The following is a 14,225-nucleotide window of genomic DNA, read 5'->3' as shown; positions in this document are numbered from 1 at the left end:
TCTACACTGAGAAGTTACAAATAAACAGAAAAGTTTGAAAAGACCAAAAGTAAGTAAAAATGCCATTTTGTAAAAGACTAATGAGATGCCCTGAGTAATTATTGGCCCTTCAACATGAGATTAATCCCAGCAAATTATGGGCTCAAATAATAAATAACTGAATCGATGAATCCAATCAAAGTGGTCTTTTGGAAACTAGGTAATTTCAAACTAATTTATTTTTTAAATGAGATTTGTATTTGGGAAAGGTAACCACGGATGACCTATATTTATACAAGACATTTTACTTGATTTTACTTCAATAAATATAGAACCATCACTACTTAATAGGAGAGCCATTATACTGATTAAATACTTGCTATCTGACATCTCTCAAATGCAATTGTAAAAGGGGGAGGTGACTTTCTAATGGTTTCTTGCAGGACAGAAGTTTTGCAAAACTAACTTTGCAAAACTTGAACCCTTGACACCTTGAAGCAAAATCTATTAATCAGAGACAGTTACAGGGTGATTTTGCCAGAATCTGTTAGGATAAAATAGACAGCAAATAACTAGGAGATTCTTTACTTTTAGAAGAGATTCTAAAAGTAAAATGAAACTCAATGAGTTTGGAAACTTTCACAGTGACACCTACATCTGACCACAGAGAAGTTTACCTCTGTGTTCATGTACATGTGTTCATGCTCACAACAGATGACTATCACAAACACTAAATACTGAAATTTGGTCTGAAAAGAGCACATACTCAATATTTATTGGCACAAGGCAGTAGACAGAGCAAAGGGATGCCTGAGCTGAATATTCCTTCAGGTGACAGATGTCACTGACCCACCGCAATGAGGAAGGCTGGCACACATAAGGAAAAAATAAAGTGCTGTACCTCAAGGTTTTAGAATACAATGAATACAACTGTAGAACACAAAGAATACAACGACACTTTCTTTGACTGACAGGTAGACAAGATGTTAATAATTCAGTGGAAAAAATAAATGGATGAGGTCTAACCATGAAAAATGAAAATAAGGATTGAAAATGGTGAGTATTAAAAAGATGACTAACATACATGAAATACGTGGAAAAAAAATCTACAAGAAAGACAGAACCTATTCTCTAGTTTTTTGTTGACTACTTTTCCTATGTATTCCTGATTTTTCTATCACACACACACAAAAGAATGAAAAGACAAAGCAGGAAAAAATAAAATAACATCAGTTTTCAAAGAAGACAACTTCATTTTCCTTTTTATTTTTTAATTAAAGTATTTTAAAAATTTGTAATGATTTTTTTTTTTTTTTTTTTTTAAATTTAGATAACACAAGATTAAATGGAACAACATAGCCATGGAATGGCTATAGAATTCTGGCTATATAGAATGGCCATGGAATTCTGGCTATAGAATGAATCAGCTGCTTAACCCTATATTTATTACTCAAATTTAACTGATGACCATGGCAAATCCATTATAATAATTAGTCAATTATTCTGTATTTTTTTAAATGTAAAAATTAATCACGTTAAGGATTAATTCAGTAAGCTTTAAACTGAATTACTTACATTAACAGGTCCTATGAATAATTTTATAAGTGGGACATTATTTAAATATGTTATTAAAGAAAAGAGGAAAATTTAATTGCTGAGAAATATACCATTTAATACTTCTACAAAATAATTTTTTACCAAATTAATTATTTAAAGTGTCTACTAAATTTTATGCATACAGGGCTCACAGCCATTTTAACATCCTAATTCTTTCTTATGATAGGTCTTCAGAGAGTGGGTAAGAGGACGAAGAAAAAAAAAAAAGGAAGTAAAATCCAAATGAAGTAGCAATTGCATTCTCTATGCTGAACAGTTTGTTACATTTGAACAAACAAGTGAGAAGTTATGTGTTTCTGCATGGCTGGTTTTATGTATCAATACTCACTAGCAGTCAAAAACAATGGAATGGTGTTTGAAATTATTAGGAAAGGAGAAGACAATAAAACAGAACATCATTACACCACTCTATAAATCTGTGGTTCACTGACAGCTTGAATAGTGCATAAGTCTCATTCTGCTATCTTATGTCCTGAGAGAAGGGCATGAGAGGAGGGGCATGGAATAGGTTCCACATGAGGAACAACCAGGTCAGCAAGGAGCTCTTGGCCTGGAAAAGCAAAAATTGGTGGAGGGGTTATATAAAGTGGTTTACAAAATTATGAGTGGCATGGTGGGTAGGGATAGACTGACTCTATCTTTTTGAAGAATAAAACCCACAAAGTGATAGTATTAGGTTAAAAAATAAAGAAACAAAAGGTAAAGGTGCATGGGTTTCACAGGAAGTTATGCACGTAGAATATTTGTATGAATCTAGAACAAGTCCATGAAAGATAAATCCACTAAGACTTACTAAATACAGACAAACAGTATGCAATTCAAGAAGTCCATGAGCTAGTAAGCGTAGAAGACTAAGAAAGTATTGAGAGGAAACACTCATATTCTTTCCCTTGCATCCAGTCACTGTCCTTAATGAAGACAGAAATTTAGCCTAAACAGACTTTCTCTTTTTACTCATATGGTCAGTCTTACTGTTGATAAGCAGCATGGTGCAGCAGTCTTTTATCTATAGAAAACAAGATTCTCAGAAAAGAAAAGCTAATAATAAATAAATAAATATATATTTGGTGTGTATGTGATTTATTTTTTTTTCCACATACTTTCTGTTGTGTCACAGTCTAGTGCAGTTTCTTTCAAATCTTCTTGTGGAGACATTAGAGAGGCATGAAAAGGATATGTATCTACACTCCAGGAGAGCTCAAATTTGAAATTAAAATAAATCACAATTAAGGAGGAAGAAAAGAAAACTCATTTTCTGAGGTATACTTTTTGAAGTGAAGGTATCTAGCATTATACTAACAGAATTTATATTTCTAGTAGTTAACACACAAAAATACATTAATCTTTTACCTTTTTCTGTAGTAACTTCTGCACATTAGACCACGAAGTTGTTCCCCCCCTCCCCCCCCAGGAAGCCAGTAATGTTACTGTTTTAGTTTAAAAGAGAGTTTAGGCAACCTATTAAAATGTACTCAGTCAACAATGTATGTGGGAACAGAATTTTAAACTTCTGAGACAGACCTAGGACAGACTTTTACTACTATTCATAGAAATGTTGGTTCTGTGACAAGTTTTCTATAAGACCACAAGCTTTAAAATAAAACGTCATGCTTTTTAACAAGCACAAGCTATTCAACATTTGAGAAGTATTGTTCCTTACTTATCATAGGGGTTTTCGTAGGGTAGCTAAACTGCAACCATGCATCCTACATAATCCCCATGAATCTTCTGAAACTGTACTGAGAAGAGGAGAGATGATAACATTTCAGCAAAAAGTTTTTTCTATGTGGAGGTCATAAAGCTCCTAAGGGCAAACTGTAATTATTTCTTTAGAATAAGCACACATGGGCTCATATGCTCTAAAGGTTTCACAGGAGCAGCTGCAGCATTTTGTGTCCATAATCTATGGATCACGAGTTGCCTAAAAGGAATGTTATCTCCAGAAAGTGAGTTTGATTTTTTGGAAAATACATAGATGTATTCAGTATCCTTACAGGGCTTCTCAGGCAAAATTTCAGTTTCCTTCCTGTGCCTAAAGTAATTATGCACAGAGTAGTGTAGCCAGGCTTGGAGATATATAAAAAGCAGAAAAAAAGTTGTTGATGATTTGTAAAACAGACAATTGACCTCTGGAGATATATGCTGCTTTGTTGCTGTTATTTTATGCATATAGTGGTTGTACAGGACAGAAATGATAGGAGAAGAGAAAAGCATGTGACAAAAGACTGAAAAGACTGTTGTTATTTTGCTCCCACAGGAAGGGAGGAAAGGGAAGAGGAAATAAATCCAAATCTTGGAAATAAACCTAAATCACAGGGAGAAAGCCTTTACAAATAATTAATCTGGGCCTCTTAATTAATTTCTCCTTAGCTGACCTTGCCAAAAGTCTGAGAGGTGTAACATAGGTCCTTCAAGCTCCTAACAGAGAAACGGGATAGTGGCACAGAGCATGTTCCCTTGTGCAGCAAAATCACACGTGAGGATGGCCTTTTTGGACCTTGTACAATTTGAATAGGAAAAACATAACCCATGTTTGTCCAGAAGTAAATTCCATACAGTGCCACAATGCTGGATACCAAATTGGAGCAAAAGAGATCTGAGTTCAGCATTCGTCTCAGCTAAGGTCATCCAGGGTACAGGCTTGTCGTGACACAGTGTGTGTTCAGTCATAATCCAAGCAACAGATTAGTGCTGTAACCCGTGCTGTAATTAAAGACCTTATATAAAGACCTTGTTGCTTATAAGTTTGTAAAATCTTAAGTATTGGGGCTTAGGTGCCCCATGCATCTAATTTTCAAGGCAAAGAAAATTCAGTGCAAAAAATCTTACTATTTTCTGATAATTATATTAGGAAAAATAAGATGTGGTTTATGAAAGAAAAAGTATTTAATCAAATAAATGTTAATGCATGAGAAAAAAAAAAAAAAAAAAAAAAAAAAGTGAATTTAAATCATATTTGTAAAGAGAAGCACACACCCAAACTTTTCAGCACCTGAATATCATTTAATATTTGTTTAGCCCAGTTCTTATGTGTTGTTACTTTTTACATCACTATAAGAGATGGATATAGAAAGAATATAAAAACTTAATGGCTAAGAGCCAACAGCATAAGTTCAAGAAACTAAGAGACTAAGGTATTTTTTCCTATCAAAACAGAAAAGATCCACAACAAAATAAAAACACAGTTATAGGTGTACAGATATCAGATACAAAAGTCTAATGGGAGAAATGCTTTTGGAAGTGCTTATTAAAATTATCACTATTCACTAGTAACTGCATTTAGAATTAAGCTGAGTAAGGAGAGAACAATAACTAGGAAGGGAAAAAATGTAAAAGTTTTATGGCAAGGTTTACTAGAATTCTTGTTGTATATCAGTTTATTCTTTTTGAATCCCGTTTTTGAAAGATAAAAAAGAAAAGCTTGTCATGAATTACATCATTAACCAACTCTTATTTATTGTTACTGATCGAAGAAGTACCCAGAAATATAACATGTAATTTTCAAACACATTCATTTATCTGGCTGGGCAAGTCAGGCAGCTTAGATATTGCTAGCTCAAGGGAAATCTACATGGACAATAATAATAATAATAGTAATAAACAATGGTACAGAAGACATGTATCCTTCTATTATTGTTGAAAATATAAAGTAGAGTTACAACTCTAATTCACAAGATATTAGGTTTTAAAAATCAAATCCTCAAAGCTGTCCTTTTGGAATATCTTTAAGTCTAATAGGAACAATCCTTTCTCTTCTGCTCAGAAACTTTTTTTTTTTTTAACTTGTAACTGTTTTTTAGGCAATAACCATCAAAAAGATTTTAATTGTCCCTTCTCCACAGCTGGATGAATCAAGCTTTCTATCACAGACAAGTTAATGGGAAAGAAAAGCAATTAAAATAGGGATTAATGACCTTGGCCTGATCTATGTCTGGAGGAAATTGAATAGAAATAGCAAGGAACATGGATTTTCTTCCTCCAGATATGCTTCATATGCCCTGCTGAATTACTGTTGTCATCCTCAGGACTGTCCCATATAAAGGGCCCTCATTTTTAAACATGTGCTAAATTGTCTTTTCTGCTTCAGGAAAATAGGGCCTTAAGAAGAGATGATGATCCACTAGAATTAAGAAGGGATGGCAATAATAATGACTAAAGGGATGCAGCTATTTTGTGTGTTTAAAAAGGCTGGGATTCTGCATGCTGGAAGGAAGGCAGAGAGGAGCATGACTGAAGGCAAGGGGATTGATTGTACTGTCCAAGCTTGCATGCTACTGGTAAATAGTATGTCCTCCTACTGCCACTGGGCAGCACACTGGGTTGGGCAAACCATTCATATCGCCCTGTGTGAGTTATCTTATGCTCTTATTCTGTTGAACTGCTGTGATAAATTACCTTAAATAATATATCTAATTAATTAAGAGATAGGTGTGAGTTAGGTCTGTCAAGTTATGTAAAGTCTTGTTCTATTAGACAAATGGGGAAATTAAAGTGAGGCTTTTTCTTTTCTTTTCTTTTCTTTTTTTTTGAAAATAAAATAAGCTATATTAACCCGTATATACGCAAAATATGACTTAAGAATTGACCTATAAAAATATGACTTAAGAATTGACCTATTTTTTATTTTATTTATTTTTCTGAGAAACCTAGTTGCTGCTGTTTCACTACAGTTTTGAGAAGTCACGTAGCTGCGATGCTGGCTGAGGTGGCAGGAATGTAGTGATGAAACTAAGACACTACACAAACCTATTAGATATGTTCTCCACAGGCAACTGTTGCATAGGTTAAATTAAGTCACGGGCTGGCCAACTTTCCCTTTTCTAGGAGAATCTAAACTCATTCTTCTAGCAGTCTGGCAAAGTTTGTTCCTATCCTTTTGAAGCTGAGCTGCTCCCAACTGAACACTAGTTGTGAGAAAACATTATTTGGTATGTCTGTCACGGGGAAGTACTGAGTCTTTGAGGTAAGCACAATGACTGCAGTACCACATTTTTACAATATTCCCAGTTAATGCAATTGTGACTCCAATTATTTTTGCTAGTAAATACCAGGGAAGGGTAAAACTCAAGTAGCAGTTGGGCAGCAGGTGAAATGGATCCAACTAGAAAACAGAAGACCTTGGGGTGGGGAGAAATGGGGATGTGACAGTATGTTACTGCGTGACACACTTCATGTGGCATGCAGAACATTTATTCCCAAGGCAAAGAGTCAAGCGATCCCTGAAATGAGGACAGAGAGCAGACGTGTGTCTTGGAAGGAAGCCTAAGGAAGCCTGAGCAGCTGCAGCAGACAGCAACTGGCATAATCACAGTGACACCAAAAGAAATACCTATTCCCCAGGGATCTTAGTAACAGAGGAGTTCCTCAGACTTCAAATGCAAATTGGGCTTAGAGAAAGTGAAAAGTTTCTCAATAGACTGTAGTAGCTCAGAAGTTATTTTTTGAAGGTGGACGTGGACCAGGAGCACATGATAGGATAGCTGTCCTATTAACCATAAGCATACTTGAATTGCTTATGGACACTCAGGAAAAAAGTTCCCGACCTGTCTTGAAACCTGAGCTTGGGATTTTGACAATGTGCCTGTAGCTGCTTGACATAATTTTCTTAGTTAAACTATTCCATATATATATATATATATATGTATATATATATATATATATATATATATATATATATATATATATACATATACCTGTATAAAATTTGTAACAGACATTTCAAGTTAAATAGTTAAAATTGATATATTTCTGGATATCATAGTGAGTGGTCTTCCTCTTCTCTCTTTTAGGTGTGTCCTTCTCTAATGAGACCTGGCTGTCTTCCATGCCATCTCAAAGACAAACACTACTGCAACAAAATGAATTATCTCCTTTGCAGACTCACACTTCAGAATCTTATTGTTTTAGTGCCATGGAAAAGATGCTTTAGGGATATGTAAAATGCATTGATCAACACATCACTGAGTAGACCTCTGGTATTCTAAAAATACATCTCCAGGCCTCACATATTACAGACATGACAGAGTAATACAGGTTAGCAGTGTTTATTCTCACCAAAGCAGTGGTAATTAAAATCACTGTGTGTACAGAGATATTGACAGTTTCATATCCAAAGCAAACTTGAAAAAAGCATTTTAATATGAAAGTCAGAATCTATTATCACTCTGATGTTGCAGGTTCTCTACTATTCAAAATATCAGTAACTAGTATGTACTCATTCTCACGGATGGCTGGAGCTGAAAGGTGTTCCTGCTTCAGTGACTTATTCACTCTTTGCCTGACTGGAGTAATTTTAAATAAAACTATTTATTTATCTTTTTACACAGGTATGTGGTGGTTTTACCGTGCTGGGCAGCTAAACCCCACAACCGCCCTCTCACTCCCCCTCCTTTAGATAAGGAGGGGGAGAAGTAAAGCAAAGAACAACTCACGGGTTGAGATAAGGATAATTTAATTAAAGGGAAATAATTATAATAATTAAATAAAGACTACCATGAACTAAACAACTTAACTAAGGGGAAAATAAAAGGGAAAGGGGAAAAAGGGAGGAAAACAAACAAACAAAATAAATGAAAGCTATATGGAAGTGCAGAGGAAAGAAATTACTCTCTACTTCCCACAAATGAGCGATGATTGACCACGTCCTTGAAGCAAGGCCTCAACGCACGCAGCCGGTGTTCGAGAGGAGGACCGACGTCTTCTCAACGAGAGCCCACCCCTCCCCTCTTCTCCCTGTTTCCACCTTTTATTGCTGAGTGTGACACCACATGGTATGGAATATCCCTTTGATTGGTTTAGGTCAGCTGCCCTAGTGATGTTTCTCTCCTCACTTTTTGCCCACCCCCTAGGAGGGTTAGAGAAAGGCCCAATGCTGTGCCACTGCTGCTCAGCAGTAGACACAACACTGGTGTGATAACACTGCTGTTCCAGCTACAAGTACAGAGTACGGCACTGAATGGGCTGCTGCCGGGAAAGTTAACATTCCAGCCAGACCCAGTACAAGGTAACATTGGTTACAAATATTTTATATAAATATAATATATAATAAACTTATAAATATATAAATATAATTAAAAAAATAAATTTTGTGCTGCCTTCTGTTAACCATTGAATCACCTGTTTTCCAGGTAACTATTGTGAAGATATACATGTAAAATAACATTATACTTGTTTGTTTTATACAAACAACAAAGAACCGAATTCTGTCCTGAAAGACAGTTCACACTGACTTATGTTGACTGAAAGCCTCTGTAAAAAGGCAATATCAGAGCCACTACTTTGGAAATAAATAAATAAATAAATAACTCAGGTCAAACTGGAAGCAGTATTAACAAGCCTAAAAAAGTTGTATACAGGGCTGAGACATGTTGATGGAAGATATGGGAAATGTGTGGTATGAAAAGTTTTTTTTTTTTTTTTTGTAATGTTTATGAGGCCCCAAATCATTAAAAGAGTTTATTGTTATTTTCAAAAAGTTTAAGCAATATATTTGTTAAATGGTTAAAATAAATGGTTATGACAGATGAGGGCTCACTTTTATGTTCTACAAGCTAGGAGTACAAGCACAGAAGATCGATCTTCTATAGGAACAAGCAAATCTGTTGCCTCTCCTAGCTCTGTTTGCACTCATACCTAATTGCAGAATGTCTCTTGCAGTATTGCTATTACTATTAAATTTTAACTCAGAAAAATAATCACTGAATTACATTAACAAAGGGAAAGACAGCAAAAATGGTTCCTGAACTAAACAAGCTAAAATATTCTGCTCTGGGGACTCTGCTTCTAATACCCATTAACTATAACAGAACATAAATGTGGGCCTAGGGTACAAGGCTCTGTCTGAAATCCAGAACCAACAAGCATTTTGTTAGCTGTTTAAAGAACCACAGTGTAGTCCCTGAAGACAGAGGCTAGTTAAAGCTAAAGATTAGTCTCAGAGGGGAAGTGAAGGTATGTATTGGGTGTACATGGCAAAGTTGGTAGCAGGTGAGGCACTGCAGTGGTGGCCTCTATGAGAAGAGCCCAGAAGCTGCCCTATGTCAGAAAAAGGGACCAGCTGCTGGCCAGAGCCAAGTCAGTAAGCAATGCTGGATAGGACTCTGGGAGAGCAGATTTAAGAAAGGGGAAAAAATCAAACTGCTGCACAACAGCAGCTGGGAGAGCAAGAAGTGAGAAACAGCGCTGCAGACACCAAGGTCAGTGCAGCAGGAGGGCAGGAGGTGCTCCAGGCACGCAGCAGCAGTTCCCCTGCAGCCTGTGGAGAGGCCCCTGGTGAAGCAGGCTGTCCCCCTGCAGCCCATGTGTCCCACATGGAGCAGATTTCCCCACTGCAGCCCATGGAGGAGCCCCTGGTCGAGCAGGTGGATGTGGCCTGGAGGAGGCTGTGGCCCATGGAGAGCCCCCACAGGAGCAGGCCCCACTGGAGCTACAGCCCGTTGAGAAGAGCCCACACAGGAGCAGGAGGTCTGGGGGGAGCTGCCACCCATGGCAGTCCCGTGCCGGAGCAGTTTGCTCCTGGGGGATGGACCCTATGGTACAGATTTGTGTTGGAGCAGTTCTTGAAGAGCTGCTGCCTGTGGGCAGCCTGCGCAGGAGGATGGGATCCCGTGGAAGGGACCCCACAGGGAGCAGGGGCAGAGAGTGACCGTGAAGGAGTGGTGGAGACAAAGTCTTAAGGACTGACCGCAGCCCCCATTTCCTGTTACCCTGCCCTGCTTGGGAGGAGGATGTAGAAGAGGGTGGATGAGGGGGAAGATGCTTTTAGTTTGCTTTTAGTTTCTCAACACTCTATTCTATTCAGATTATACTAATCAGCAATAAATTATTTTTATCTCCCCATGCTGAGTCTGTTTTGCCCGTGACAGTAATTGCAGAGTGATTTACCCGTCCCTATCTCAACCCTTGAGCCCTTTTCATTGTACATGTACATGTATTTTCTCCTTTTTTTCCTTTGAGGAGGGGGAATGAAAGAGCAGTTGTGGTTCAGCTACCCAGCTGGGTAAAACAATCGCAAGGTAAAAGAAAAAAGTAATCCAGAAATTAAAGAAAGTGAGTTGATAATAATTACTGTAAATAAGGAGATAAGAACAGTAGACGCATAAGAGAATTGTTTAGCAGAATTAAAGACGGTAAGTGCTGACTTTTTAAAGTTTTCAAGGAATGAAGTCTATTCCTCAGGAGAAGAAGACTTCCAATCATATTGACCCATTAGGTGATCGACTTTTTGGATGAAACATAATATTTTTTATATAGAACAGTTAATTTCTGTCCAAATACAAACCAGGAAGATACACATACATACAGAATCACAGAATCACAGAATTTCCTAGGTTGGAAGAGACCTCAAGGTCATCGAGTCCAACCTCCAACCTAACGCTAACAGCCCTCCACTAAACCATATCCCTAAGCTCTACATCTAAATGTCTTTTGAAGACTTCCAGGGATGGTGACTCCACCACTTCCCTGGGCAGCCTGTTCCAGTGCCTCACAACCCTTTCAGTGAAGAAGTTCTTCCTAACATCTAACCTAAAACTCCCCTGGCTCAACTTAAACCCATTCCCCCTCGTCCTGTCACCAGGCACGTGGGAGAACAGGCCAACCCCCACCTCGCTACAGCCTCCCTTGAGGTACCTAAAAAGAGCGATAAGGTCACCCCTGAGCCTCCTCTTCTCCAGGCTGAACAAGCCCAGCTCCCTCAGCCGCTCCTCGTAGGACTTGTTCTCCAGGCCCCTCACCAGCTTTGTCGCCCTTCTCTGGACCCGCTCAAGCACCTCAATGTCCTTCTTGTAGCGAGGGGCCCAAAACTGAACACAGTACTCGAGGTGCGGCCTCACCAGAGCTGAGTACAGGGGGACGATCACCTCCCTAGCCCTGCTGGTCACACTGTTCCTAATACAAGCCAGGATGCCGTTGGCCTTCTTGGCCACCTGAGCACACTGCTGGCTCATATTCAGCCGACTATCAACCATCACTCCCAGGTCCTTCTCTGCCTGGCAGCTTTCCAACCATTCCTCTCCCAGTCTGTAGCTCTGCTTGGGATTATTGCGCCCCAGGTGCAGGACCCGGCACTTGGCCTTGTTAAACTTCATGCAGTTGACCTCAGCCCATCGGTGCAGCCTATCCAGATCCTCCTGCAGAGCTTTCCTACCCTCAAGCAGATCGACACACGCACCTAACTTGGTGTCATCTGCGAACTTACTGAGGGTGCACTCGATGCCCTCGTCCAGATCATCGATGAAGATATTAAAGAGGACCGGCCCCAGCACCGAGCCCTGGGGGACGCCACTAGTGACTGGCCTCCAACTGGACTTGGCTCCATTCACCACGACTCTTTGGGCCCGGCTATCCAGCCAGTTTCTAACCCAACGAAGCGTGCGCCAGTCCAAGCCAAGAGCAGCCAGTTTCTTGAGGAGAATGCTGTAGGAAACAGTGTCAAAAGCCTTGCTGAAGTCAAGGTAGACCACATCCACAGCCTTTCCCTCATCCACCCAGCGCGTCACTCTGTCATAGAAGGAGATCAGGTTCGTCAGGCATGACCTGCCTTTCATAAAGCCATGTTGACTGGGCCTGATCGCCTGCTTCCCCTTCAAGTGCTGCATGATGACTCTCAGGAGGATCTGCTCCATGAGCTTTCCTGGCACTGAGGTCAAACTGACAGGCCTGTAGTTTCCCGGGTCTGCCCTCCGGCCCTTCTTGTAGATGGGCGTCACGTTTGCTATACATACCTACACACGTACATCTGTCTATCTATATATGCAAAAGATAATGAGGTTTGAATTCTTTCAACCCTCTTTCAATAGCAAACCAGAAAATGTTGTAAAGTTAAATTTCAAAAATCACTGTAGTCAGGTAATTTGCATACAAAACTTTTTAAAGTGCTGTCTGATAAGACTCTGTGCATTGCTCTTCAGTAACTCTTGAAATTCTGCGTCAGTTCCAGAATGCTGGTAGACAGAAAATGTGTTTCAGCTTTAAAAAGAACAATTATACGCCTGTCAGCTTAATGTCAATCATATGCAGAAAAATGGAATGGATATAACGGGACTATAATTAAAAATTAAAGGAGGATAACATAATTAACGCCAATCAAGCTGGATTTGTGAAAAATATCCCATCAGAGTAACTTATTTTTTACTTAAAGTGAGGTTACAAGTTGGGTTGACAGAGGTGGTAGACAACACTCGCAATAGAAAAAGTGTAGATCTCTGTAAGGGAGAGGAAATGACAATTAAGTACTTGTGCTTCTAGTGGAAGTCCAGCAGAGTTTTTCCTTAGCCATATACATTTGAACAATTCTGTCTATTGTCTCTAGAATACACTTCTAATAGACTTGAAGATAACAATAACTTGAAGGTCATCTAATAATAAATAAATGACTTGAAGGTCACTCCAACAGACTTGAAGATAACACAAAGACAGAGGATTGTTTAGATAATGAGAAGGACAAGTGTTACAGATGCAAAGCAGACTGAATTCTACTGTTAGGCAAGCATAACCAACCTGGGTATTTTTGAGGTTGTCAAACAAAAAGTTACTAATCCAGGAACAAAGAAAGCAGGCTTTGCTTTCATAGTGGCAGCATTAACTTCAGAAACTTTATGGCAAAAATTTATCCTTGACACATAAACAGGTTAATAATGAAGGGAAGATTATGCTACCAGCCTTTTCTCATTGAAAAACAAATAAGCAAACAAATAAAGGGAAAACTATCCAAATATGATAAGAAAAATAACTAATTAGGAAATAGAGAAAGAAAAACAGTAAGAGAAATGTAATTCCATGGATCAAAAACTCAAGGAACTTAGTCTGGTTTACAAAGTGGAGATTAAAGGAAGACTTCTAACCATGTAAGAACTTATATGGGAGAGAAACTTTGATGATGGTCTTGGCAACAGGCAACTGAAAGTACAGTCAGAACAGAAATGAATCCCTTTATAAAAAGATTTAAAACTAGCTAGCTATTAGAGTAATTCCCCCATGTGGAAAAAGATTCTATGTCACTGACAGCCTTCTAAATCAAGATGTCATCCTTTAATTACTGAATGTATTCAAGGGAAAAGAAGAACTAAATCCAGAAAGTCTTAGAGACTTTTTTTATGTTTCATTAGAAATAAAACTTCTCTCATCAGTAATCTTTACTGTTCACGTATTTTTTCTCAATATGCAGTTTGTTAAAATGATGCTACCTATAAAACATTATTTTGTAAACCCAAATCAAGTGAATAGAATCACAGAATCATAGAATGGCTTGGGTTGGAAGGAACCTCGAAGATGACCTAACTCCAGCCCCCCTGCCGTAGGCACCCAGTAGATCAGGTTGCCTAGATCAGTAGCCTAGTCCACCCAGTAGATCAGGTTTGCCAAGGCCTTGAACACCTCCAGCAATGAGGCATCCAAAACTTCACTTGGCAACCTCACTACAGTGAGTAGTGCCTCACTACAGTGAAGTATTTCCTCCTAATGGATGAGAGTCCATCTAACATTCATTAAGCCTCCTCAATAAAACCTTAAAGCAGGCAATTTTCCATTAGACTAGTAAACTCATGCAAAGCTGCTGTTATTTTAATAACCTAATTTGGGGGAGAGGTAGGAGAAGAAATATTCATCATTACTGCTTAGTAAAATGCATC

Source organism: Aythya marila (assembly GCF_965140915.1).
Source record: "Aythya marila genome assembly, chromosome: 4".
NCBI lineage: Eukaryota > Metazoa > Chordata > Aves > Anseriformes > Anatidae > Aythya > Aythya marila.
This window is presented reverse-complemented; position numbering follows the sequence as displayed.